The sequence below is a fragment of the Sminthopsis crassicaudata genome, chromosome 6 (assembly GCF_048593235.1).
Source record: "Sminthopsis crassicaudata isolate SCR6 chromosome 6, ASM4859323v1, whole genome shotgun sequence".
In the NCBI taxonomy this organism is placed as follows: domain Eukaryota; kingdom Metazoa; phylum Chordata; class Mammalia; order Dasyuromorphia; family Dasyuridae; genus Sminthopsis; species Sminthopsis crassicaudata.
In genome coordinates, this window is record NC_133622.1 from 18,057,766 (window position 1) to 18,085,471 (window position 27,706).

At 32.9% G+C, this 27,706-nt stretch overlaps 1 protein-coding gene across 2 annotated transcripts in view; it reads left to right on the forward strand.

Moving 5' to 3' along the window:
• Positions 1-27,706, forward strand: part of STIM2 (stromal interaction molecule 2) — a 126,252-nt gene that overhangs the window by 19,398 nt on the left and 79,148 nt on the right. The window lies entirely within an intron of this gene.

Consider the following 27,706-nt stretch of genomic DNA (forward strand, 5'->3'; position numbering starts at 1 on the left):
TAGCACTTAACAGCTTAACGTAAAAGGGCTGATATTAATAGAATAAATCTTCCTGTAGTTCTTAACAAACCTGCAGAGCCTAGTTCAGGTAGTGAATTAGATTTCTCTTATTATTCTGATTTATTCAGTCAACAGAAATTTACTTTTATTCCTCTGTCCACTTCCTTTTGTTGGTAAAATTATATATCATTAGCCATCAAAGCTGAAGGAGAATTTAAAGATCATTATAGCCTTCTCTTCATGTGGAGAAGAGGCCCTGAGAAATTACATGATTTGCTTTGTCACAAAAAATAAGTTAGAACACGTAGTCCAGGTCTCTTGATTCCCAGTCCACAGTTCTTTCTTTTCACTAGAGTGATTTTATATGTCATTAAAAATTCCATAAAAATATAAAAATATGCTGGAAAGGGACCTTGAAGTTGTCTAGTCTGTTTCATGATTATAGATAAAATACTGATGATAGACTTTGGTTAAATTTTTAAAAGATTTCCACAGATGAAAAATGTAAAGCTGCTTCTGGTGGCTTGTTCCAGGGTTTAATCAGCTTTATAGTTAAGTCCTTTATCATATCTAATCAAAGTTTTCTGTTGCCATTTTAGGTTACTTAAGTCTTTGTAAAGATGAGCAACAACTTTCCATTTTATCTTTATAGACGTGACTCTTGGGAACCAGTTGTACAGTGAAATTACATGTTGTCTTTAATATTTACTTATCTTTGAAGAAAATTATCTCTCTGTTAAGATTTATATTTTAAAACTTTGAGTCTAGATTATGAAAATCCAAAATGTTTCTAATTGATTATGAAATTATCTATTTTTGTTTAGTGCCGCATCATAATTTGAAGTTTTAAAATCTAGGTTATCATTTAAATTTAATTAAAGTGTTTTCAATCTAAATAGTACATGATCATAATGTGCCATTCCATTTCTAAAAGGTGACTGAGTCTTTTGTTAATTGCTATCAGAGCTGCATTTTGTAGTTTTGTAGGAAATGAAATTGGGACAAAATGAAATGTAATATTCTTCCTAATTATCTAGAGCTTTCTGGAATCTAGATTTAATTTTGCCTCTAGATCTCCTAACCATATCAGTTTAAAGTATTTTCCTTATTCTTATTCTCCAGACCTTTAGTATCCATAATGAGGCATCTAAATGGCAAAGGGGATAGAATGCCAAGCCTAGAATCGGAAAGATCTCAAGTTTAAATGTGGCCACAGACACTCAAGTCCTCTGTTTCAGTTTCCCCAAATGTAAAATCCAGAGTTGCTGTGAGGACCAAATAACATAATAATTGTAAATTGTTTATTATAGTGCCTGGAACATGGCAACTACTACATAAATATTAGTTCTTGTTATTGTTGTTGCTATTATTGGCGGTAGTGTTATTTAGCAGTTGGTTGACAAATTAAAATTTCCTATTTAAATCTCAAAAACAAGAAAATACTCAGTTCACAATATTTATTTATAAATGGGGATGTCAGATTGCATATCTCTTTTCTATAAAACAACACTATACGAGACAGATCCAGCAAAGGTTGAGTACTGTGTGGGAAGTTGAATTATATGGCCTTCTATGTAGATTAAACCATCTCATAATGAAATGGGCTGTATCTTCAAGAACTGAGTTTCTAACTTAATTCTATCTGTCAGGGATATTGTAAAGAAGAAATTCCTACAGTGACTAAAAGAAGATTAAACTAAGCAATTTTTAAGTTCTTTTCTAATTTTGAGATCCTAAGATCTAACCTGAATAATATTTTTGCTTTTTAACAAGTAAGCATATTCCCGAATAGCATATAAGCACCTTGAGGATAAGGACTGTATCTTGGTTATCTCTATGTTTATTACAGCCAAGAATATTGCTTGGTACACAGCAAGGACTTAATAAATATTAACTGACTTGCATTCTATTTCACATATGTATTTTCTCCAATCAGAAGTTATTCAATGGGTCCTTGAAGGAACCTACTTGGTAACCACTGTCTTACCTTTATTTCATTAGCTCTTCTTAAGTGAAAAGAGAAAAATTCCAAATTTACTTCTGTTGTAGAAAAGTAACCAAATTAGAAATGCAGGATATTAAAATCCAGAAGTCCAATGATCTTTTAATATATGAAAGTGCACACCTATACCCACACCCACACACCCACAGAAGTGTTAAATAAAAAAGGACTAAGAATTCATATAAGGCCTTCTTGCACACACAGATTAAAAGTAGAGATTGAAGGTCAAAGTTAAGGGTACAAAATAAATACAAATGAATCTTTGATTTTATGAAGACCTCTATTGAATTCATATTTACTCTTGAAGCTCATAGAAGAGAGGTGCATTCTGTGCATTTATAAGATAGCCTTGGAAGAAAGAGAGTGCCACTGCTGGTCCATATCTTTGGAATCTTGGAGAAGTAAATAAAAAGAGAGAAGGCTGCTATCTCAGTCCTTCAAAATTTTAAGTTGGGGGAAATGACTTATCCAAGGGGATTAGCCATGATAATGTAAAGGAATTCATGTGTTGTTGACCTGAATAATGGCATGTTATGAAAAAAAGTCAATTTTTGACCTTAAATGGTGAATTTTATATTTTCTTAGAATACTTTAACTTCTTGGAATGTTTAATAAAAATTTTAAGTCTCAGACTAATAAAAAAGAGAAAAAAAGGATCATTGAAGTATTTTTCAAAATATACAGAAAGTCAGAAAGAAACACAGGTAGGATAAATTTGATAAAATTACCTATTGAATTCATTTTGGTCATCTTTCTTCTTATGTCATCATAGGGCATACTCCATAATATGTAATCAATAAATACATATCTTTATATTTATCATAATTATGCTAAAAGCAAGTTGTACATAATAGTATATATACTATATATATATAATCTATAATCCTCTTTTTCTCTTCTACTATAGATATGTCTTTTTTATTTGGTGTTTATTTTCAAAGCTTAAAAATGTAAAAGAACTGAAATCTCAGCAATATATTTAAAATAGTGAGTTTTTTGTTTTGCTGTTCTCCCACCTCCCTTTGTTTTGGTCAACACTTAAAAAACCAGCTAAGAAGTGGAAAAGTCCCTTCAGCCCTTTCTCTTTGGAAGCAGTTCCTTGTGGCTATCTATTCCTTTTATTCTAATGTTGATAGAACCCAGTTCTTCTTCTGCAGGTACAGATTTCTTGGGGTGTGTGGTGAGCATAATGGCTCATTTACTATTTTAATATTGACCCCACTCTTTCTTTTGTGATAAGCATAGTTGACATGGTAAATACTTTGTGGTAAAAATAGACAATTAAGCTTTTCAGTTCTGCCTATGTGACTAGTATTAATAAATCTCATAAGTTTGAACTTTTCTTTTTCCTTGTGATAGCTCTTTAAGTCTTGTATATGACTTTTATTTGTAAATTAGCACTTCTTTCTCAATAATGAGAAAATATTGTACATGTCATACATTTTTATTGATCACAATGTCTGGTGGAGATAGAAGATGGAAGAATGACATAGGTTAGAAGATATTTGGGTAGTGGTTTGAGGAGACTGAAGAGGCCGTCAGACTGGCCACCTACTTGCTATCTTATTGACCTTCTTGTCTTTCTTGGAGGTGCTCTTTTGATCCCTTTTGTTTATAACCCTTCCTTGTCTGTACTGTCTAGTTACTTCTAATTTTCTTACTTTTGTTATTCTTGGGATCTTAGATTTAGAGTTTATAAGGGACCTTAGAGATTACACAGTCCCAAATTTCTTACTTATACAGATGAAGAAACTAAAACACAGGGAGAAAAAAATAACTTTTTTTTTTTTTTTTTTTGGCAGAGGCAAGGTGGGTTAAATGACTTGCCCAGGGTCATACATCTAGGAAATATTATATGTCTGAGGCTGAATTTGAACTCAGGTCCTCCTGACTTCAGGACTGGTTCTCTATCCACTGTGCCATCTAGCTGCCCCTGAGAAAATGCCTTTTTGAAGTCTATGCAGGAAAGAGAGTATACTTGATCCTTTAAATTTGGAGACTCCTTACTATTCAAAAGGAATGTTCTTTCCCCTTTCCTCCACAGGCCAACTTTACTGTTTCTTTTGAGGCACCAGTCAGTACTCTTTCAGCTTCCCAGGTTCTTAATCTTGGGTTTCTCCTTCACATCCAGTGATTGCCTCTTGGGCCCACTCTTGTTGGTTCTACCTTCACAGCAGCTCTTATAGCAGATCCACTTTCTCTAGCCCCTCACTTAGTTCAGGCTCTTAGCACCTTTTACTTGGACAGACTTTCTATTTGGTTTCCTTGCCCCTGTCCTCTATGTGGCCTTTATAGGACTTAACCACATCATAGCTCTTTATTCAATCAGCCTCCCGGGGTTTCCTATTGCTCTTAGAAGCAAATACTAGATGACACACTCTTCTCTTTAGCTTCTACGCCCTTCACAGTTTGATCCCAAATTCCAACCTATCTTTCCACCTTCATTATATATGTATTATATGTGTATACACATATATATATATATAATGTGTATATATTATATATGTATAAATAATAATGTATGTATATACACTATTATATGTATATATGTATATTCCAGCACACTTTGGGTTGGCACACTATCCTTTCTATTTCTCTGCTCATTTTTTCACCCACTAGGTTGTACTCCTTCCAAAACATCACTTTGTGTCACATATTGTGATCCTTCCAACTTCTAGTGTGCTTGGTATGCTTTATATGTTGTCTATCTTGAGAGAATGTAATCTTGTAGAGAATAGAGATTTTTAAAATTTTTTTGGTCTCTTTTTCCCCCCTAGGCACTTAATAAATTGTTGATTGTTGGAAATAGAGTGATAGCATTTATTTTAAATATTTCATGGTTTATAGAGCCCTTTATAATCATTAGAAAATCATGGACTTTCTATTCTTACATAGTCCTTAGTGCAAGATTTTAGATAACAGTGTTTTTTTAAATATCTGTTGCACAATTGCTTAAGAAATAATAAGTATGTTATACACATTGCATTTTATTGGGCATAAGAAGATGACTGCCTTTTTTTAGGTGAGTAGAGGTATGAATTATAACAAACCTTGAATAGACTTTTAGTTCTTTAATAGTAAATTTCATGATCTCTGTAACATTTAAAAAAAATCTTTCCCAAGCATAATAAACTATTAAACAATATTCCTTTTGTAATTGAAGAAAAAAGAAGACATCTTTGTTTTGTGGATAAGTGTCAGCAGGGTTGGGTAAATATATGAATATAGCTCTGATGGTATGTGAGGGCTGTATTTTAAATGTGTATGCATAGCTGTACCATCATAGTCCTTGAAAAACTATTGCTAATACAATTGTATGAAATTGTTATTGGGTTAAAGTTTTGGGAAACAAAAGAGGCTTAATCTGAATTAAAATAAAACAGCATTGAAGTGATATAAGAACAGTTCATTGTTCTTTATATTCTCTGCTAAAGTTAATATCTGCCCCAGTAATTCAATTAGAGACAGAAAGAATATTTATAACCTTCCATCCAAAGATGTGTAAATAAAAAAGTTGAATATATAGTGGAAAGAGCATTGCTGTTTAAGTCCTGGTTTAGTTACTTGTTATATTTGTGACCTTGAATTAGTCATTAACTTTTCTAGTGACCCACTTTGTGTCATCCTAAGTTGCTTATCAGTCAATCAATAAGCATTTATTAAATGCTTACTATTAAGTGCTAAGTACTGAAGTTACAGGGAAAGCAAAGGGAGAGACTATTTCTTTCCTAATGGGAACTACCTGTTTGAGAAGGTAAGCTACCCACAGAGGAATTCAAAATTCAAGTTCCAGTTTGAACTCACCAAATGACCCAAAGAGATCTTAAAGAAGGGAAAGGGATCTGTATGTGCAACAATGTTTGTGGCAGCCCTCTTTGTGGTGGCCAGAAACTGGAAACTACGTGGATGCCCATCAATTGGCTGAATAAGTTGTGGTATATGAATATTATGGAATATTATTGTTCTGTAAGAAATGACCAGCAGGATGATTTCAGAAAGGCCTGGAGAGACTTACAGGAACTGATGCTGAGTGAAATGAGCAGGAGGGAGATCATTATATACTTCAACAACAGTACTACATGATGATCAATTCTGATGGACGAGGCCCTCTCCAACAATGAGAGGAACCACCACATCAGTTCCAATAGAGCAGGAATAAACTGAACCAGCTACACTCAGCAAAAGAACTCTGGGAGATGACTATGAACCACTACATAGAATTCCCAATCCCTCTAATTTTGTCTGCCTGCATTTTGGATTTCCTTCCCAGGCTAATTGTAGACTATTTCAAAGTCTGATTCTTTTTAGACAGCAAAACAACTGTCTGGACATGTATATATATATATTGTATATATATATATATTGTCTGGACATGTATATGTATATATATTGTATTTAATTTATACTTTAACATATTGAACATGTATTGGTCAACCTGCCATCTGGGGGGGAGAAGGAGGGGAAAAATTAGAACAAAAGGTTTGACAATTGTCAATATTGTAAAATTACCCATGCATATATCTGGTAAATAAAACTATTATAAATTTAATTAAAAAAAACTCACCAAATGAAAGAAGAGGTTCTAAGAGTGCAGTAAAGAGGTATCTGAGACATGCATAGGGACAACTCCGCTGATTCAGGGATAATCTGGGACTCTTTTCCAAAATGTAGGTTCTGAAAAGATCTTACCAATATCTTGAATAACATAGGTTCACTGACCTTACATTCTATATTGTAATATTCTTTAAAATATAATGTTCTCTTGGAGCAGGTTTCTTGGGGGGCTTTTGGAGGCAGCCTTAGTTTCAGTTCAGAGTAAGCACCCCAAATGCAGCCAGGGATTAAAGTCCAAATCCTTTATTGTCTCCTTCAAAATGTTATCTCCTTCACTTGGGGCTCGGCTAGTTTTCTGGAGGCCTTCGGGATCTTGGTTTCAGCATTCTCCACAGGACAGCCTGCCACCACTTCTGTGTCTTTCTTTGTCTGCCTGACTGCCTTCTCTGGCTTGTGAATCTCCTCTTCTGAATCTCCTGCAATGAATCCTGGTTGAGATTCCTAGCTTATATGTGCTCTCTTACAGATGTGAATCTTGTAGAACTCTAGTTAGTACTAAGTACATAATCATTGTCTCTATCAATTCCAGTGACTTAGCAACTTGTTTCAAGTTCTGGCCATAACACTATACCTCCTACATACTTATATAAATATTAACTCTTACCATTAGGGTGAAAACAGTTTTGAAATGCTTTTTAAACACAAATTCTCATTCTACTTTTACCTTTTTTTGGATTTTATTGATATTCATTTTTTTGTGTTTCTTAAAATATTTTATTTTGAATATTTTGTCTTTGCATCATAATCATTTGTAGATGCATTGCTTCCACCCAATGACTGTTCCTTGTAACAAAGAAAAACAGTTACAACCAACTATCCACATTTATATACATTTTCCTCTTTGAAGAAAAGAAGGAAGTACATTTCCTCATATCTTTGCCTGGGTCAAGACTGGCCATTATAAAACATTAGACTCTGTTTTTGTGTTCCTTTTATTGATGGTACTGTGCTCATATTGTTTTCTTAGTTCTGATTCCTTCAGTCAGTATCACTTTGAACTGTTTCTTGAAATTACACACACACACACACACACACACACACATAATTTTTAGTGTCAAAATGCTATTTTGTTAGATTAATATCCTTTGATTTGTACAGCCATTCCCCAATCAATGGGCATCAGCTTTGTTTCCAATTTTTTTTAATCATATTAAGCAAATATCTTGATATATATGGTGTCATTTTATCTTTTGAAATTCTTGAGATACATGTCCCACTGTGGATTAAAGGATATGAACATCAAATAATCATTTCTGACATAATTAAAATTATTTTTCATAATATTTGGACCGTTTCACATTTCCATTAACAGTGGAAATACAGTCCTGCCAACAAAGGAAATTTATTTTTATTATTATTATATTTATTATATTTTATTATATTAAATTTTTTTTTTTCTAATTTGGTGTGAAGAGAAACTTCACTTATCTGTTCTATATTTCTCTTTTTAATGGTATGGAATAATCTTTTATTTGGTTGTTGGAAATTCTTCTTTTGAGTTTTTTGATTCCAATCCTTTGATCAGTTCTCCTTTGGGAACTTACTCTTGGTCTGAAATTTTCTTGTTCAGTCTTTTTCAGTCTGTCCAACTCTTTGTTGACTTCATTTGGGATTTTCTTGGCAAAGATATGGTCTTGGTGTGTAAATCTGGCAGAAATAGACAAAGAAGAGAAAGCAAACTACAAACTAATATTTCTAATGAATAGTAATAGAAAATATTGAATAAAATATTAGCAATAAGGCTACAGTAAAATATCAAAAAGCTTAGACATTATGATCAATTTGAATTTATATTGATAATTCAGGATTGGTATTATCTTTGAAAATGTATTAATGTAATACATTCTTTTTATAATTTATTAGTTTTATAATTATAAATTTTTTTGACAGTACATATGCATAGGTAATTATTTTTACAACATTATCCCTTGTATTCACTTTTCCAAATTTTCCCCTCCTTCCTTCTACTCCCTCCCCTAGGTAACAGACAATCCCATACATATTAAATGTGTTACAGTATAACCTAAATACAATATATGTGTGTAAAACCAAATTTCTTGTTGCACGGTAAGAATTGGATTCCAAAGGTATAGGTAACCTGGTAGAAAGACAATAGTGCAAACATTTTACACTCCTTTCCCAGTGTTCCTTCTCTGGGTGTAGCTGTTTGATCAACTGGAACTGAATTGGATCTTCTCTATGTTGAAGATATCCACTTCAGTTAGAACATATCTTCATACAATATTGTTATTGAAGTGTATAATGATTTCCTGGTTCTGCTCCTTTTACTCAGCATCAGATCATGTAAGTCTCTCCAAGCCTCTCTGTATTAATGTAATACATTCTATGATAAAAATTGAATTATAGATGCAGAGTAATGGATAAAAAACTTTTGACAAAATTATATATTTATGAATTAATAATTGAGAAAGAATAGGAATGAATGGGCCTTTTTATAAAATGGAGAGACTTGAGGCCTTTCCAGTGAGATAAAGGGGGAAAGCAAGGATATATGTATCATGACATTTTATAGTATTCTAGAAATGCTACCAGGGGAATATAAGAAAAAGAAAATGAGATAATATGGAAGGCAAAGAAGAAACAAAATGATTGCTTTTTGAAGATATGAAGAACTACTTAAAGAACCCTAGAAGGTAACTAAAAATTGAGATATTTAGGTAGTAGTTTGTAGCACAGTAAATTAATACAATAACAGTAACACAGACACACACATGCATATGTGCACCGTGCCCCCCCCTCCTCCCAAATCCTCAGCCTCTGTGTGTATATGTTATCCACTCATTTGTCTTGTTCAGATGAAAACAAGGTTCATGGATATAGCCTTCTCCTCAGAACCCCTTTCATGATTTTTGTATAAAAGATCTTTTTGCATATTTTTGTTATATGAGAAAGTCAGTCCCATCTTTTTCATTCTTCTCTAATACTGTTCTTTCTTAAGAGCATCAAATTGTGTCTTATTTATGTCCTCTTGAGCATCAGGATTCCAAGGAACACTTGTTTCCAGTTCTGTTTGATTGTGAACACTTTTTTTTTATCAGAAAACTTTGCTTTGTTCTTTTGATTTTTTTATTGTATATTTTATTATACCTGTCTGTCTATCTGTCTGTCTGTCTGTCTATCTATCTATCTATCTATCTATCTATCTATCTATCTATCTATCTATCCACACAACTCTTACTTTCATCAGTGGTTTTTGGAAGTCTTCTATTTTATTAAAACATCATTTTTTTCTATTGGAGGATTATATTCAGGTTTGCTAAGTAAAAGTTTTCATTTTATAACTTCATTTTATTTTTCTCCTGGAAGAATGTATTTTAACTTCTCTTTATCTTAAAAGTACCTGCCAGATCTTGACTGAGGTTCATTGGTACTTAACTCTTTCTTACTTTTCATTAGTTACACTTTTTTTGTGTAGATGGGGTCTCATAATTGAATGTGGGGGTTCATGAAATTATGATTTATTATCAGTAAATGTTTGATTTGTATACCTGTTTTACATATGTATGTACCCTGGATCACATAACAATTTATGATTGAAAAGTGAAAAAAGAAGCCCTGTTATAGAATACTCATTTCATTTTCCCTTGCTTTATTCTAGAGCAAGCTACTTAATTTCTTTTGCATTGTGGACCCCTTTGACAATTTGGGGATGTTTATGCAGACCTTCTCAGAATAATGCTTTTAAATGCATTTTATATTGAAATAACAGTTATCAAAATAATTTTTTGAAAAGACTCCAGGTTAAGAAGCTTTCCTCTAGAGTCTTCAATTCATAATATCTTTTAACTTTTGCTTTATTTTTTCCAAGTATTCTCGGTTGAGTTTTTGATTAAGTGATATTATTAATTTTAGGATTTTTTTTCTAGATGTTGTGCAGATTTCCTCATGGTTTTTGCTGTAGAAAAGCACAAGGGTTAGGAGCTAGAATATAATGTGTGGGGAAGAATAACACTAGATGACTGGTTAAAGGGTACATAAAGAATAATAATATATAATAAGCCTATAAAGGTAGCTGAGACAAATTGTGAAGGCTTACTGTGATGAATAAGATTTTTTATTTTGGTCTTGAGGTAATAGGGAACTATTGGGGTTTATTGATTAGGGAAGTATTACAGACCTCTGCTTTAAGAATATCACTTTGGCAGCTGTAGGGGTAATATGTAGGGCAGGGAGATGGATAGTAAGACAATTGCAATACTCCAGATGGGAGGTAATGATGGGCTAGACTAGGATTTGTGTGTGAATGGTGAAAGAGGATGGATGGGAAATTCTCATTCTAATCTTTTTCATCAAAGGATGAAAAGATGGTGACATTTAAGGTATCAGCTTAGATGGAGTGACAGAATGATATGAAAATGTAAGTATTGGGATTTGAGGTTAATAAATTGGGAGGCCAGAATCTTCAACAAGATGTATATGTTGAGGCCCCTAATTATAAAGATAGGATTTGGCATTTGTGGGTCTGTAGGCAAGGAGAATTTTGGTTGAAATGCTTACTTCCTTGAGAAATGAAGAGAGGAATGACATCACAGCAACTGGCTTGGATGATAGAGATGAAGCAAACTTCAAAGGAATCTTAAGAGGTTGTAGAGGGAGGACAGAAGAGAGATGGAAGAGGCAGTGGACAAAGCAGAAATAGACAAGCCTTTCCACCTATCTCAATGTTAGCAGGAATTCTTTTTTACTGAGAATACAGTTAGTACAAGTGACAGTGCAGAGCAAGAGATAGTTTTACCTTTTTGGGTGTCATAGACCCTTTTGTCAGTTTGAAACCTGTAGACTCCTCAGAATAACATTTTTAAATGTATAAAATAAAATTAATCGGGTATAAAGAAAAACAATTATTAAGATAGGGTTAGCATTTAAAATAGTTAATAGATTGTAAGTGAAGAAAACATCTTTGTGATAGTCTAAATTTTCGTGTGCTAAAACTAATTTCATTATGATATTTTTGCATCATAACAGCTTTTCTTATATCCTATCCTTATGCCTGTATTTCTCTAGCAGTTAAGTTCCATCATTTAAACACATTCTCTTAATTAGCAAAGTGAACATTTTATTCTATATACATATATATCTTTAGATGATAAATGCCTGATTATTTTTCAAGAGTGAAGTCTGATAAGGATGCCATAATATAAAGAGGATTGTCATCGACTAGGTGAATTGTTATTCAAACTTGTAAATCTGAGCAACCATTTGTCACCTTTTCTTAGTTAATATAGATTTTTAGGTTTGAATTTATGCTTTTTTTCAGTAGTTGCTACAACATACTGTGAGGTTAGTTTTAATTGCTGAGTTAGATATTCTGAATACATGAGGCATGTTTACTGAATAGAAGGATTTTTATTGAAAAAGAAGTGGAGCCAAATTACTTGTTCTATTGCAATTAATTTTCTTTATGAAATTTTTTTTGTCATTCGTAAAGCTACCATTTGAAAAAAATGAATAATGCATTATTGTTTAAATATATATATATATATATTTTTTTTTTTTTTGTGAATGCCTTTATACCTTAGTTACAGAGAGATTACTTGTGTAGGTTCTTGAGTCTTTGTGTGTGTATACATGGATAGGCTTTTGAGTAGAAAAAATGGCTTTGAAGCATTTTAAAAACATTTTTCTTATCTTTCAAGATTTCTAAGTCATAATGCTTTGAAAAAAAGGTGAGATACTTTGGTGTGGGTAAGGTGTAGGTAAGCTATTTAGTAAGAGGCTAGCTAATGAACACCTTAAAATTACTATAGTTTAAATTTTTCAAATATATAATACAGTATATCTTTATGCAGGGGGTTAAGGAGAAAAATGCATGTGACACTAGAAGTAAAAAAGAAGGGAATTTTAAGACTTTAATTTCTAAGTTTCCACATATTAAAACTGCCATCAAAGTAGTTATTGGATTTTTTTCCCCTTGAACTTTGACAAAAGAATCCTTGTTGAACTTTACAAAGATTAAATCCACCTAAATACTGTAATATGTGCTGCTACTTAATAAGTTTTTATTTAATTCTTGGTAGCAGTCTGCATCCCTTCCATTAAACATAGTTTGTTTAACAGGATTTTTAGTGCTTTATTTTGTATTAAATATTCATGTATTCATTTATTATTGTTATTATTTACCAATTATTTATATAAAAAAGGTTTTATTGACTTGGATAAAATTTTAAGTTTTGAAAGACAGCCATCCTATGTGACCTAAATATATGCCTTTAGAGTCAGTGGTTTTTAATTTAATTTCCCCTGCTCAGGAATGTACTGAGAAATTTATACTTGCTTCAGTAATGTGTTTTAAAAGCCAGCATTGACACCTGGGGCACACTTTTTTCCTTAAGGGAAAAAAAAAGTTTTAATTTCTAAAATGGCAAATATCATCAAATATGACCTTATTAAGGAAAACTCTTAGGTAAATCTTATATAGTTTTTAGGAGTGTAAAAGATGGCTGGAGACAAATAAGTTTAGGAACTGCTGTTTTAAGGAACCCTGGTAGCAAATACTCTTGAGAAGATTAATAGAGGAAAAGGACATTGATAATAGGGAAAATGAGTAAGTCAACCATTCACTTACTGTGTTCTAATAGAATTCTTAGCTTTCTTTTCCCTTTTTCCTTACCTATATTGAGGAATAGTAAAAGTTGTGACAACATGACTTGTAGGAAAGGAGATTGTAGTTAAAGTTTACATTTCTTTGTCAAGTCATAATAAAATTACCAGTTGAAACCTGTAGTCAATACTTGACTGATTTTTTTTTTTTCTATTGGAAGAAATTTTTGGGGATCATGATTGGAGTCCCCTTTTTTTTTTTTTGTTGTTGTTGTTGTTGTTGTTGTTGTTGTTGTTGAAGACTGGGAGAAGCCAGTATGGAAGAAGTTAGGGAGTAGAATTTAATTAAAGAGGAAGAATGGTTAAGAAAGACTTCTGTATATGTGGGGTGTGTGTACGTTTGAGTATGTATATGCACATATGTATACATAAATATATCTTAACTGTAGCTTGCTTGGGAGTAGGAGGGATAAAAGGAGGAAAAGAATAAAGTAAATAGGTATGCAGCAGAGAACAAAACAACAATTTATAAGGAAGTAAAGAAAAAATGGACATTCCTGAATATAATTTCTTGCTAATATATATACTTTCTTGATCTGGTAATTTGTTGTTATACATTTTGAATACTCCCTGATGATCTGCTGGGCACATGACAATGTTTTCTTTTGTTTTGCATTTCTTTTCTATTTTTTTCTTACTCTGTTTTTTCAAATAAAAGAAATTTTAAAAACAGCAATAATTTGAGGTACTGACCTTGAGGTAGCCACCTGATTGACGAGTTCTAAGGATTTGAGGCCTTTCATGGAACTGTTCCATCTGGCTTGCAGTTAAGTAGCAAGCTCCTATCTATGTTGTCCCCCTCTTTTAGAGAGGGAGCTCCTTGAGAGCATGGACTGTCTTCTTTTTCTGTTTGTATCTCCAGCTTAACATAGCATTTTACACCTAATAAATTCTATGTCATTCATTCACTTGTTCCTTGTTACTATAGAAATAATATAATCTTGTGACTCCTATAGCAAAACTAAGCAAACATTTCCTTCCACCTTAAAAAAACAAATTGAAATGAACTAGGATAGTTGCAGGTTATTAAAAATTTCCATTTTGTTGACCTGTTTTATGTTTGCTGTTTATGTTTATTTATGTTTGTTGTTTTACTTTATGTTAAAATGTAGTTACATTTATGGTGCCGTTCTTTTTATTCAATGAGAAAAGTGATGTTTTAATTTTACATTAACTAAACTTATTTCTGTCTCATGGACAAAAGAAGATAGCCTTTCAGTATAAATTCACATGTTTATTCTGTTTCAGGGAAAAATGTTAGAAGAATATTTTTTTAAAGTTGTCAAGGCAATTTCATGAATTGTTTTATTCATTGTTCATAAGTCCACCTAAGTGGTAGTGGGATTCTGGAGAAAGGAAGAATGCATGGTACATACTAGTGCTTGTCAGTCTTTTTAGGCAGATATCTTCCTATACTATTACCTTTTTTACATGCTGTAGTAGTTCCTGAGTTGGAAGCAAGCCGCTGCTGTAGTGTTCCATCTGGTGTCATATGATGGGTGGCATTTTCTTGGATTGTGTGCAAGTGTGGCTTTCCTATTAACAAGAGGAAAAGGGGAGGAAGGCTTAAATAGGAAGAGAGGTTTTATTACTACAAACAGGTCAGCACCTCAGACAGTTTAACTTTTTGCATTTTAGTCACACAATGGTTTAGTTTTATCTCATTGCATTTACTATTAGGCATTTTGTCTAGAGTAAAAATAAAAATGGATAATAATTGTAGAAGTTTTACCTGGAGGATGGTTAGAGATCTCTTCCCTGGTAAATAGACCCACCCACACATGTAGGTTCGCTTGCATGTGCCTGTGTGTGTGTGTGTGTGTGTGTGTGTGTATATAAAACGTCAATTACTCTTGATTTTATCAGTGTAGGTCTTCATCTACAACAGATTGAAACTCTTCCAGGCTTTAGTCCTAGGAGCCTCAAAATTCATCATCTTCATTGTATTTTTAAAAAAGTATTTGACACATATAATATAATGTTTAAAAAGTTTCAGAGACATAGTTTCTGGGTGATTTAATCATTTTATTAAAAAGGCTATCATGTTTACTAACAAAAAGAGGCCAGTGCCATTCTCAGATGCTAAAGATCTTCAGGGTGCTGGACTCACAGTTTATGTGCCATTGGAAGAGCAACTCTGATTGGTTAACAATGAGTGTCCGTATTACAATTAAGGACTGGGATATATTCCATGAGGGTCCTGGACTACTTGACTTGGATCACCCAAGTCTGGGTTGAAGAAATATTAATTTCCATATAACTGTCTGACAAAAGGGAGAATCCACATTTTTCCAAATATGTTTTGAGTAAACACAATGAGGAATCCATGCATTAGCTTAAACTTACTCTTTGCTTTCCCATCTGCCTATTCCTTCCCCCTTATTTCTTTATAGATTTTGCTTAATGCAAGATTAAATTTTGCAAAATAATGCAAGATTAGACTGCATAGCCCCTCTGAGAGGGTGATGGATATCCTGAAGATTTTGGTCCAAACAATTAATTCCCTCTCTCTCAGCTGCTAATCCTTCCCTCATTCCTTACACTTACTTTGTGCATGTTTTTTATATACTTGTGATATACAAGAATCCATCTCATCTCCCTCATTAGAAAATAAATTCAAGAACAAGATCTATTTTACTTTTATCTTTATATCTGTATTGCTCAGCACAATGCTGACATTTAGAAGACACTTAAAATGCTTGCTTTTTGATTTCACAGAACCAGTTTGTGATAACTGAAAAGGATGGTATGGTTTTCCTGATACACTCTCTGTGTGTCTTTATGTCTCTCTTCTTCTCCCTTTCCCATGCTGATAACAGGTATTTTTGATTTTCAGAACAAAACTGTGAGGTACTATGGATAAAAGAAACTTCCTTTCCCCCACCAAATGATAAGATAGAAGGCATAAAAATTAAAACTCTTTAGATGATAGGACAAAGAAATTCTAAGTAAATTTAGGGAAAAAACAAATCTGAAATACTTTAAATTTTCAGTAACTGAGAAGCCTAGAGAGGTCCCCAAAACTGTTAACTTGTCACCCCAAAGTGAATTCTCTTTATATCTTTAATAAAAAGTGTGATAAAATATATCTTTAAATTTCCACTGGCAGATAGATGATTGCTGAAATAGAAACTCTTTATGATAAAAGTGAATGTATTGAGATACAAGAATCCCCATCCCTTTAACTTTCTTCCTCTTCTCTTTCTTATTCCTCTTCCCCCTCTCCCCATCAGTTTCTGTTGTTCTTCCTGTTCAATTCTGGACTGACTTTGTTTTTTATCTGTAATTTCTGTTGAAAATATAAATACAGAGAACTAAAAAATCTGTCTACCCAACTAGATATATCATGGACAGTACACAACCTTTATCTCCTTGCTTTTTTCTGAATTAATTGCTTGGACCAAAGTCTTTAGGATATCTGTGACCCTCTTGGAGGGACTATGCAGTATTCTTGGCCTTGCATTAACAGTCATAATGTCATAGCCAACAAGAGCATCTAGAGGACTGTACCATCTATAGGGAATCATTTCCATTTGTACTCTGTGATGGACATCAGCCCTGACAGTGGGAGATAATTTTTATGAGTATAAGTTTCCTTATTTTAGGCTTCAGTTGATGCTGGTGGTCAGAAACTCATTGAACAAAATTGTTTTTTTACTGCATTTATCAGAGAATTCTAAATCATTTTAACAAATGCATTAGGAGTTATATTTAGAAGAGAGCCTTTAAGTTTTATTTTTGATGTAATAAATTGAGCTTTTTAAAAAATTAATAAATGTTGGTGGGATCTTTTATTCTTGCATTTTTCAGGCAATTTTGTGATTGAAGATGTGGTCTGTTGGAGTATCTAATCAGTGAAAGCCTGCTTGTTTACCTTCTTGTGTTATCATTAAGTTTACCATATATACATACATACAAGTGTGTGTGTATATGTATATGTATACATATATGTTATTCCCATAAAGATTATACTCTTTATAAATATGTAGATCATTTTTATAAAAGCTATTCTAGAGATAAGAAAGGATTCATATGGGTCACTGGTTGATATCTTCTTACTTGCCTTTTTTTGGAGGGCGTAATAACCTTCTGATTTTTCCCCAATAATTTGATATCTTTGACCATTTAAGATATATAAATAATTGATCCTGAAGTACCTTCAAGACACTATAGTTTTCAAAGACAGATTTGTTCTATATGTATTTAGTTTGATCAACTTTGACTCCTTTAAGGCCATTTTTTCCTATGTCATAGTGGATACTGAAGAACTTAAGTACCTTGCTAGGTCTGGGATCTCATTGAAGCAGTACTTTCTCCAGATGTTGGTCCAATAGTGAGACTTAAAAGCCACCAATTTCTGACAATTACACATGATTCTTGTCTGTCTTATACTGAGGGTGTTCTCCTAGGGGTCTATCAATGTATTAGTGCAGTTGGAGCACACAGCTGGGTGATAAGAGTGGCTGAGAATCTTGGACCTGACATCAGGAAGACTTGACTCCAAATCTACTCTCAGACACTTAATATTATATATAATATTAATAAAATAATAATAATAATAATAATAATAGAACTATGAACAAGTCACTTACTATCTCTGTGCCTCAATTTCATTATCTGTAAAATGGATAAAATAATAGCACCAACTTCTCAGGGCTATTTAAAGATAAAATGAGATATTTGTAAAGTGCTTTGCAAACCTTAAGATACTATACAAGTACTACTATTATTATCTATCATGCTGTTTTTTTTTTTTTTCTTTCCTGTCATACTTATCTCTTTAAGGAGGTATTGTCCTAATCTGGTTTCACTATTATCCATAAGGAAAATAGTTAGTTTAATAAAAAAGGCACAACAAAAGAGACCCTCCCAATTTCATTTTTAAATGTTATGTTGTCTTGCTGGTTTATTTTACCATTCACTTTCTTTGTTGTTTAGTGAGTTGCTTTTTACAACAATCTGTCAGTATTCATCATAAGAATTTATAATCATTATTGAAATACATTTGTGACTGCCTTTATGTTGATTGATGACCTCAGTGATTTCTGGATGCTTTGGCATCCTTGGATTGTTAATTGCTTTATTATCATTAGATTATTTGAGGACATGATTATAGTCTGTTGTGGCATATGAATAGAGCACTAGTTTTGGAGTCAACAGACCTCGGGATAAAATCTTACCACTTATGTGAACATGGACAAATTACTTAAGTTTAATCTCTATAGTTTCAATATTGTTATCTATAAAATGGGGATAATAATATTTGTGGTATCTACCTCACAATTATTATGAAAATAAGTCTTTGAGGAAAACCTAAAACTTTAAAGAATTGCTAATTGTTATTATTATGATTTCCTGCATCTCTAATATTTTAGCATCATTGATTTTTTAAATATAAATTAGTTTTGGAATCCTTTGTAATACTATCTTGTATTTTTGTCACATTTTTAGCCTTAATTTATCCTTTCTTATATTTTAACTAGCTTTGACATAGGTAGCTGATGAAAAAAAACAAAACCCAAAAACCTTTTATTAGTATCTGTTGTTTTCATTTTGTTAATGTCATTGGTGATTTTTTTTGAAATCCTTTTGCTCGTCATATTCAATAATTTCTGAATTTCTTGATGAAACAAATGTTTGTGATGCATAAATTTAAGGTTTTTGGATTTTTTGAAAGTCTTTGACCATTTTTATTTCTTAAATCTGAACTGTATTTTCCAAAAATTTTTATATTCTTATCCTATTTTCACCTCATTGAAACAATTGAATGTTATGTACTGATTTACTTTGGAGTACTTTATTAAAATTAAGTTCTTTGTAGAATCTCTCTTCAGGTTCCCCTGTTTGTATGCTACTATCCTAGGGGAAGACTGATGGTAAGGCATAGACAAACATCATATAATGGCCAAAAATAGATGGTTCACAAGTCTCACAGTTGGGGAAAGCATGGCAGCAATGAGATCAGCTATCCTTTCCTTTTGGTGCTGAGTCTCTCCCTTCAGGGCTAGACCTCCTACCTGCTCAGCTTCTTCCTACCTTCCCCTGGCCTGTTCTCCCTTCACAGGTCTCAATCCCAGTCCCTGGAAGTAGGGGAGATGGAGGAAGGAAGAACAGAAGTGGCCCCAGCTTGTCACTAGTCCCTTTTCCTTCAAGATGGTTAGAGCCAATTCACAGTCTAGTGCGTTGTTCTAGCTGTCTCTTTAGTTCCTCTAACTTCACCTCAGCACAGGAATAGGGGACAATGGACTGTGTTGCCACGGAAAGGTAGTGTGAGGGCAAGGGCAGTGTGTTCTGGTAGAGACTGAAGCAGAAGCAGCGAGGGTTCAGACCATGAGGCCATGGATACTGTTGTGTGATTCTGTTAAAGTCTGGGGACTGATTGGGAAGACAATGAAATGATCATTTTAAGAATTTGTTTTCTTTGCCTTTTTTCAGATTGTTACTTCCTTAGGATTTTTGGTGTTTTTTAGACTGTAGAGACATTTGCAATTGCTTTCCATTTGATCATAATCCATACTTTGTAGAGTTTTGAGAATTACTGAGGACCAAAGAATATGCCTGGGCTTCCATTTTTGGTCATGTGACCGAGGAGTTTTAACTGTCATTTTATAGCTAAAAGATACCTATCAGTGAAAACTGCTATTCACATCTTCTGTTTGTGGCAGACCTCAGCTTCTTAGAATTCAGTCTTTTGTATTCCTAAGTCATTGTTCTTTTAGATGTTGCATTCTCAAGTTAAAACTTAGTGAAGAAAATCATAAGAAGGAGATTAAATAAATGTGTTAGACTGGAATCAAATTTTTCACCTATTGTGCACAAAACTCCTAGATACCTAAGTGAGATTAGAGCTAGATTAAAATGTAATTGGAAAATGCTTAAGAAAATTATATATATATGTATATATATATGTATATCTATATATGTGTGTGTGTGTGTATGCATGTATGTAATATGACATAGATAATGTTAATTTGTGGTTTTCTCTCTTTAATCTACTGGCCACAGTGATCCGTTTCTCTTTGGATTTGACACCGAAGGTCTTATACAGTTATTTTAAGTATCTTTGGTTTTGGAGTTGGTGATATAAAACCAGTATAAAATTTTTAGAAATATATAATGATTTAAATAAGTGATTTAATGGATTTCTTGGTGCTATGGAAATCAGTCAACAGTATTTTATTGTTGAGTGCCTTTATTATACACTTTGCAAAGAAAAAGGACAACAGTCCCAGTTGTCAGGAAATTTAGTCTATCGAGGGGAGAAAGTCTGCACATGTATGAGTCTATGCAAAATGTATAAAAGGTTATTTTTGGGAGAAATAATCTAGAAATTAGGTGAACCAGAATAGGTCACATCTAGGTGGTGAACTAGACTTGTAAACTAGGAATACTGAGAGAGAGAGAAGTGAAGTGGAAGAGCTTTCAGGGTATGAGAGGCAGCCGCTGTGAAGCTGTGATGTTGGGAAAGGGAGTCTAATGTATCAGCAACAGCCAGAGGACTGTTGAGCTGCATCACAGTGTTTGCGGAGGAGAATAATAGGCAATTAAAAAAAAAAGAGGTGGGAGCCCACATTGTAGTTTTAATGACAAACTATGGTTTAAATAACAAATAAGTTTCTATTTCCTATAGCCAGGTAGGCTGTCAGCTTGATAATTCTGGGAAGCTTGGTTTGTAGAGAAGAGAAGTCACTTAACGACAAAAATGTTCTGTAGTAATCTAGAGGAGAGGCAATGGTTCTGGGTGAATGAGAGAGAGAAGAGAAGAAATTAATTAATACTACAGTTAACTGAATCAAAGGCTGAAAAAATGTTATGAAGGATGTAGAATAAGGAAAAATCACTGAATTTGGCAGTTAAGAAATCATAGGATTTATTTAAGTTTTATTAGGGAGTTAAAGCGTTGTGATGTAGAAAATGTTAAATTATGGAGAGATGTAAGTATTCTTGTGATATTAATAATGCTTCCCCAAATTATTTTCTATTAAGAGTTGAATTGAGTCTTATTAAAGTCTGCACTATCTGTCTAAGGATAACTCCTTTGGATATAATTGAATAAGACAGAGAAGGCACTGTTCATTTCCCTCATGAATTTGAAATATCTTCATTATTCTTACAATAGCTTTGAAAATCCACATGTCAAGGAGCGCATGTATGTAATGCTCATAGAATCTAAAGTGATTGGGAATATTTACTCTAAAATCATATATTGATTTTTCAGTATCAATATGTAACAAGAATATTAGTTTTTGGTAGAAAAGAATTAAAATGTAAAGGAAATTTTCACTTTGAAACAGTTAATTTTGAAAACAATCATTAGTTCAAATAAAAGTTAAAAGGGAGAAAAAAACCACAATGGATTTATTTATGAAAATCCCAATCATGAGAATCAGAAATAACTTTTAGTGTCATAAGCCAAGTTCTTAGCAGTTAATGATGTTGTGAGTTATTAGTAGGATACAGTCATTAGTTTGGTATTGGGGTCATCTTGTATAGACTGAGTTTTTCTCATTTGTTATGTTGCCTGAAATGTGTCTTTTTTTGGGGAGGGCGTAAATGCAGCCCATTTTTTCTTAAATAGGAGGAAAACAGGTTTCATCAGCAATCCTAATAGTTGTTTAGTTTTAAACTTTAATTTTTGGAAAGTTCTTCTATATAACAATTGTAGAGGCTGTAATTTGCAGTGACTGAATAGACATTAAAATATGGACATTTATGCCTTGAACTATAGGTTAGTGAAGCAACATCTGGTATATAATTAAATTATTTTGTAGCTAATCCAACCAAGTGCAAAACATCTTATTGTTTGGTTTCCTTTTTAATGTTATGTGCCCATTCCTCTTTTCCCATTCCTGCTGTTACCACCCTACCTACCTAGTTCAGATCTTTATCTTCAGGATAATTTTCTTAGTACATTCCTCTCAGCATGTTACTGTTATTATTAAAACAGCTAACCTTCAGAGGCTCACCCTTGCTTATAAAATAAAGCTCAAACACATAACCTTTGCATTTAAAGCTGTAGGAGATTGTAAAATAACAGATGTGAAAATAAATACGAAGAAATAAGGTCAGATAGATTGCTGTCTGAGGAGACAGTAATATGTTTGGCAGGAAAACTTTAAGGGAAAGATTTTTGAAAAAATGAAAACCTAAAAGTGGGTACTTGTTAGGTAGGATTGATATTAGAACTATGTTTTCTATGTAGTTTGACTAAGGTATTTTTCTGAATTAGATCAAGGGAAGGTGGAGTACTCACACAAATACAGATATACGAAATGTATTTGTACATTTACTCCAACTTAAAAATAATTGGAGGCAGGAAGAGGTGGGGATTAGATGAGGGAGAAATTATAAACAAAACAATTTCAGCTTTGGATGGGGAAAGGAAGAGGCAGATTAAAAGAGAATAAAACACCTGGCAAGTGTCACAGAAGGATAGTATTGTGAAAACACCAGTTATTTATAGATATCAAGTGTTAGTCATATTCCCTCTTTAAAAAAAAAAAAAAAAAACCAAAAACAAACAAATTTGAACTTAAATACAAAATAAGAAAAAGAAAAAAAAAGCATTTCCATGTGCACAACAGAACATAAGGGAGGATTCAAAATATAAAGCATTACGTTTTCATTTCATTTTCATTTCATTTCAGAAAGCCTTTATAATAAATACCATACATTGTGTTCAGAGCTGTCCATTTTTTCTTTGCTTACATGTAGGTTTTCTTTCCTGCTGCTAAACATATACAATTAGAGTATGTAAAACTTCAAAAACAAAATGGATACCTAAATAAGCAGCTAGTCTAATTGAATTCATAGGAGCTGTTAAGAGCATGAGGACAGACTGATAGAAGGAAAACAAGAGGGCCTGGGACAAAACCTTGGGGAAATAGTTGTAGCATGTGATATAATTGACGAGTTCACAAAAGAGACTGAGAGGAGCTTAGACAAGGAGGAAGCAAAATAAGAAGAGTATTGAGAAAACTATATATATATATGTATATATATACATATATGAAAATATATATATATATATATATATATATATATATATATATATATATATATATATATATATATATATATATATATTTTTTTTTTTTTTTTTCATCAGTGTTCCACTTGCTATTGAGGAATGGTTCCTTAGAAACATCCTCAAAGAAGTTTGATAACAAAGATATTTTCCTTTAACTAACACTTCCTCTTCTTATCCTAACTGTATTATTTTTATACAACAGCTTTCACATTTCATGTGATCAAAATTATTTTATTTTTTGGATCATTTCTGTCTCAGCTAATATGTACTTTTCAGCTTCTAAATTTCTTTTGCTGGTAGTAGTGTCTTAACTATTACAGTGGCTGGAAGATCTAGGTTGGTGGTGTACTTTGTTTTTTGGAGTCAATATTAAGTCCAAGTGGAAGTTAGGGAAAACAAAGGTTTCAGAATGTTCTAAAAACTTCTAACCTCTCGATTTTCCAAACAAGGAAATTGGTTAGATCTTTAAAACTAGATGTAACTCTAAATTGATCCTCTGATTCCATAATTTTATCATCTAATCTAAAAGTGATACCACTACCTTTACTACTCCCATCCCCAAACACTATGTAGTGTTAAGTGATTTGAGTGAAGGCCAGAACTGAGAGACATACATATGGAAATTTATCCCCTTGCAGATAGTAACTTCTTCAAAATAGGTTGGGTTTATCTAGAGGAGATTAGTTCCAGGTTTTTGTTTTCTTATTTTATTGTTATTTCCCCTTTATTCCTTACTCTTTAATTTCAATGTGTTCTTAATATGTGCTCCCCTTAAAATTCAGATATCCTTTCTGTATAGATGAAACCAATGTCAAAAATTTAAAAAAAAAAGTGTTTTGTTGTCAAACTTGTATTGATGAATTCAGAATATTTTATAGGAATATCTTTAAATTGCTTACAAATTTTCAGTCATATTTGAACACATTTCCCCCTTCTGCTCTTTTCTAAGTCCTCTACTCTGTTTTGAATCCATGTATAATAATTTATATTTCCACTATGCTGTGATTGATTTTGCTTTTGATAAGTAATTTTACTCTTAACTTTTCAGGATTGCTTTAAAAGCTACAGTCCTGGAATAGCAGGGTGCTAGTGAATACACTAAACTTGGCAACAGTATACCTGGATTTGATACTTACTAGCTCTGTAAACTCAACCAATTTTGTAAAATATAGAATAGTGATAATTCCTTTACTTCACTTAAGGAGTTATGAGAATCAAATTGATGTAATGTATGTAAAACCACTTAATCCATAACGTTGAACATAAATATGAATTTTCCTCCTCATGTTTTCCAAAGTTTCAGTTGCCCCACCCACCTTGGTGTCAGTTGCATTCCATTTATTCAAAATTATTTACTAATACAGATCACAAAAATATTTTGCAAATACCACTAAATTTAGCATGCTCACAAACAGTATGGTCTTGATTTAGTAATTTTAAAATTTTACAAAATCCTGGGGTTCCATTGAATTTCTGGTTTCTTAACAGAAGTATAGTCATAATATATGTACTACTGATTCTAAGCAATAATAACGATAGATAGTATTTATATAGTATTTTTAAGGTTTGTAGAGTCCTTTATATCAGTTAAGGCATTTATTTGATCCTCACAAAGTTGTGAGATAGATATTATTATTGCTCCCATTTTATAGGTAAGGATACTGAGGCTGAGAGAGATGAAATGGTTTGCCTCTGAGTCTCATGGTTAATAATTAGTTGAAACAAGATGTATAATTTACTTTAGCAAAGATGTAAAAATACTCCATTCCCACCAAGTTTTAAAACTATTGGTGCTAACACACCCATGCACAAACTTTTTATTTATTTTGGATTTTTGATCCTGACCTGTCATGTCTTGGTGGAGAAAACACATTGATGAGACTCTCTTTATCATCATTAAAGATGATTAAATCTTAGGTGCCTGGGAACATGACAGGTTATGCCATGTGGATGTTCCAGTATGTGGCCAAGGTGAGGAACCTTAACAGTTTTTAGACTTCAGCATTGGTTCTTTTTCTAGTAGTCAGCTTAGCTATGAGAGCTTTCTGATTTGTTGGCAAATTTGTCACATGGAGTAACAACAAAAATATTCTATGATTCATAAATTCACCAGCAGCGTTTTTACTAATTTTTACTAATGTGCTTGTGTAAAGAAGTCCATTTGAGCCTTATCAGTTCTGCTTTTAATGTGCCATTCTTATTGTTAAAAGCATTAGTATCGATATTAAAGGTAAAGTATTTGTAAAGTACCTTCGTATAGTTTGTACTTCATAAAACTTCATTAGTTATTATCTGGATCTTGTTCCTTTTAAGATGATTTTTGGCTTCGTTGTGCATAGCTTTAGAGTTTCTAAGGTCAGAATTTAGGAAATAGGAAGGAAATGAATGAGGGGAAAAAGAGAAAGAGATCATGCATTATGGTGGGGGGAAAAACAAAACAAAACAAAACAAAACAAAACAAAACAAAACAAAAAAAAAAACAAAAAACAATGGATTCAAGAGACAGAAAACCCATATTAGTTGGCTAAGTAAATTTTAAGTAGCTCAGCACTGCACTGAAGGAATATAGATAGAAATCTGAGGAAGTCCTTGACCTGAGAAATTCATGTTCTCATTTTGGGAGATAGCACATAAAAGAAGGCAGGAGAGGTCTGGTCTTAGTTCAGTATTTGTGCTGACTGGGATCTTAGGAAAATCATAACCTTTTGGAGCCTCATCCTCTGATAAAATGACAATGTGATAATATTCTTAAACCTTTCAGGGTTTTTATAACTTTCAAATAGTAAAACATACTAGGATATTTAAGAAAAAATATATATGTATATATATATGTATAAAATGTGGCAATATTAGTAAAATAAATATTTGAAGTAACATCCTAAGAATCTGGTAAGCCTAGATGATTGGGAGGATGGTGATGTGGGAAATTAGGAAGAGGGATGGGTTTTAAGGGAAAGATAATGAGCTCACTTTTAGACACGTTGAATTTAAGATAATCTGCCTCTCAGGAGAGAGGTTAGGACTGGATAGGTAAATCTGGGAGTCTTCTGCAGGGAGATGAAAATGGAAACCATGCAAATTATCATGAAATAGTATAGAGGGAGAAAAGAAGAGGATGTAGGGCCCTTAAAGGATACCTACAGTTAGTACACATGTTATGGAAGAAGATCTCCTAAGGAAGACAGAGAAGGAGCTGAACTTGGATTTATCTCCATCATTTGAGTTTTAGTTTCATATTACCTTTTGCCTACTATAAGTCCCTGCACACAGGACTCTTGAACATAAGGTTTTTGTGATAGGAGTTGTGCCAATTTTGTACCAATGGTGGGTGAGCTGCCCAGGTTGTTTTTGAGTAGGAGCAAATGTTATGAAAAGAGCAATGTTATGAAAATGTAGAGAGAAGAGTATCAATCAAGGAGTAGAGATAGTGGACAGTTTCAAAGGTTGCAGGAAGGCTAAGAAGGATGAAGACTTTTAGTGATTAGTGTTGTAATGATGTAGTGAATGATGAGGTCTGAAGCTAGACTGCAGAGAGAAAAAAATATAAAGAAAAGATGTGTGGGTTCCTTGTAGATGGGCTTTTCCAGGTGGATAGCCTTGAAAGGGTAGGTAGATAAAGGATGATAATTTGCAGAGATAGACAGATGAAGTGGGCTTGTGGTGTGGAGAGATGAGCATTTTTGTAGATATTTAGGAAGTAATCAGTACATAGGAAGCAGATGGAAGAGAGTGAGAGAAGGGGGAGATGATTGGCAACTTGAAAAGGTGGAATAGATTATAATCCCTTTTGCTTATAGAGAAATTAGTTTTTGCAAGAAGAAAGTCTACCTTTGAGAAAAGGGTGAAAGAGGAGATAGTGGCAGAAAGCATATGAGTGATTTGAGAAGAGTTACAGGGGGAAAGAGGGGAGCTCTTTGTGAATTGCCGCACTTTTTAAGTGAAATATGAGGCAGAGTTCTCAGCTGAGAGGGTGTGAGAAAGGGAAGCTTTAGAAGGTTTGAGAATGAAAAAGGTTTGGAAGAGCCACTGTGTTGAACAGAAAAGTGAATCCATTGGGGAGGTGTGAAGGGATAGTTTGATTCTAAGATTTTTTTCTTTTTCAGTGATCAGAAGTAAATTTGTGGATTCGTTAAAAGACCAGCTATATGTAGTGGCAGAAGGACTTTTTAAATGTTGGTTTGCTTATTACATTGGGTATTTTATTATAAGTATAAATGGTAATAACCTCTTGATTGCTTGTCAAGATCGTGGTTACTGAACATGACGACTCTGTATTTCTCTTCTTCCCTTCTCATTAAGCTTTATGGATGACTAATGAAAAAACGTTTTTATCCTGTAGGGCTTACTCACATGAACCTTCCTTTTGGATGTGACATTTCAACTCTATAAACCGTAACATTTTTTTATTTTTCAAAACATATGCGTGGATAATTTTTCAA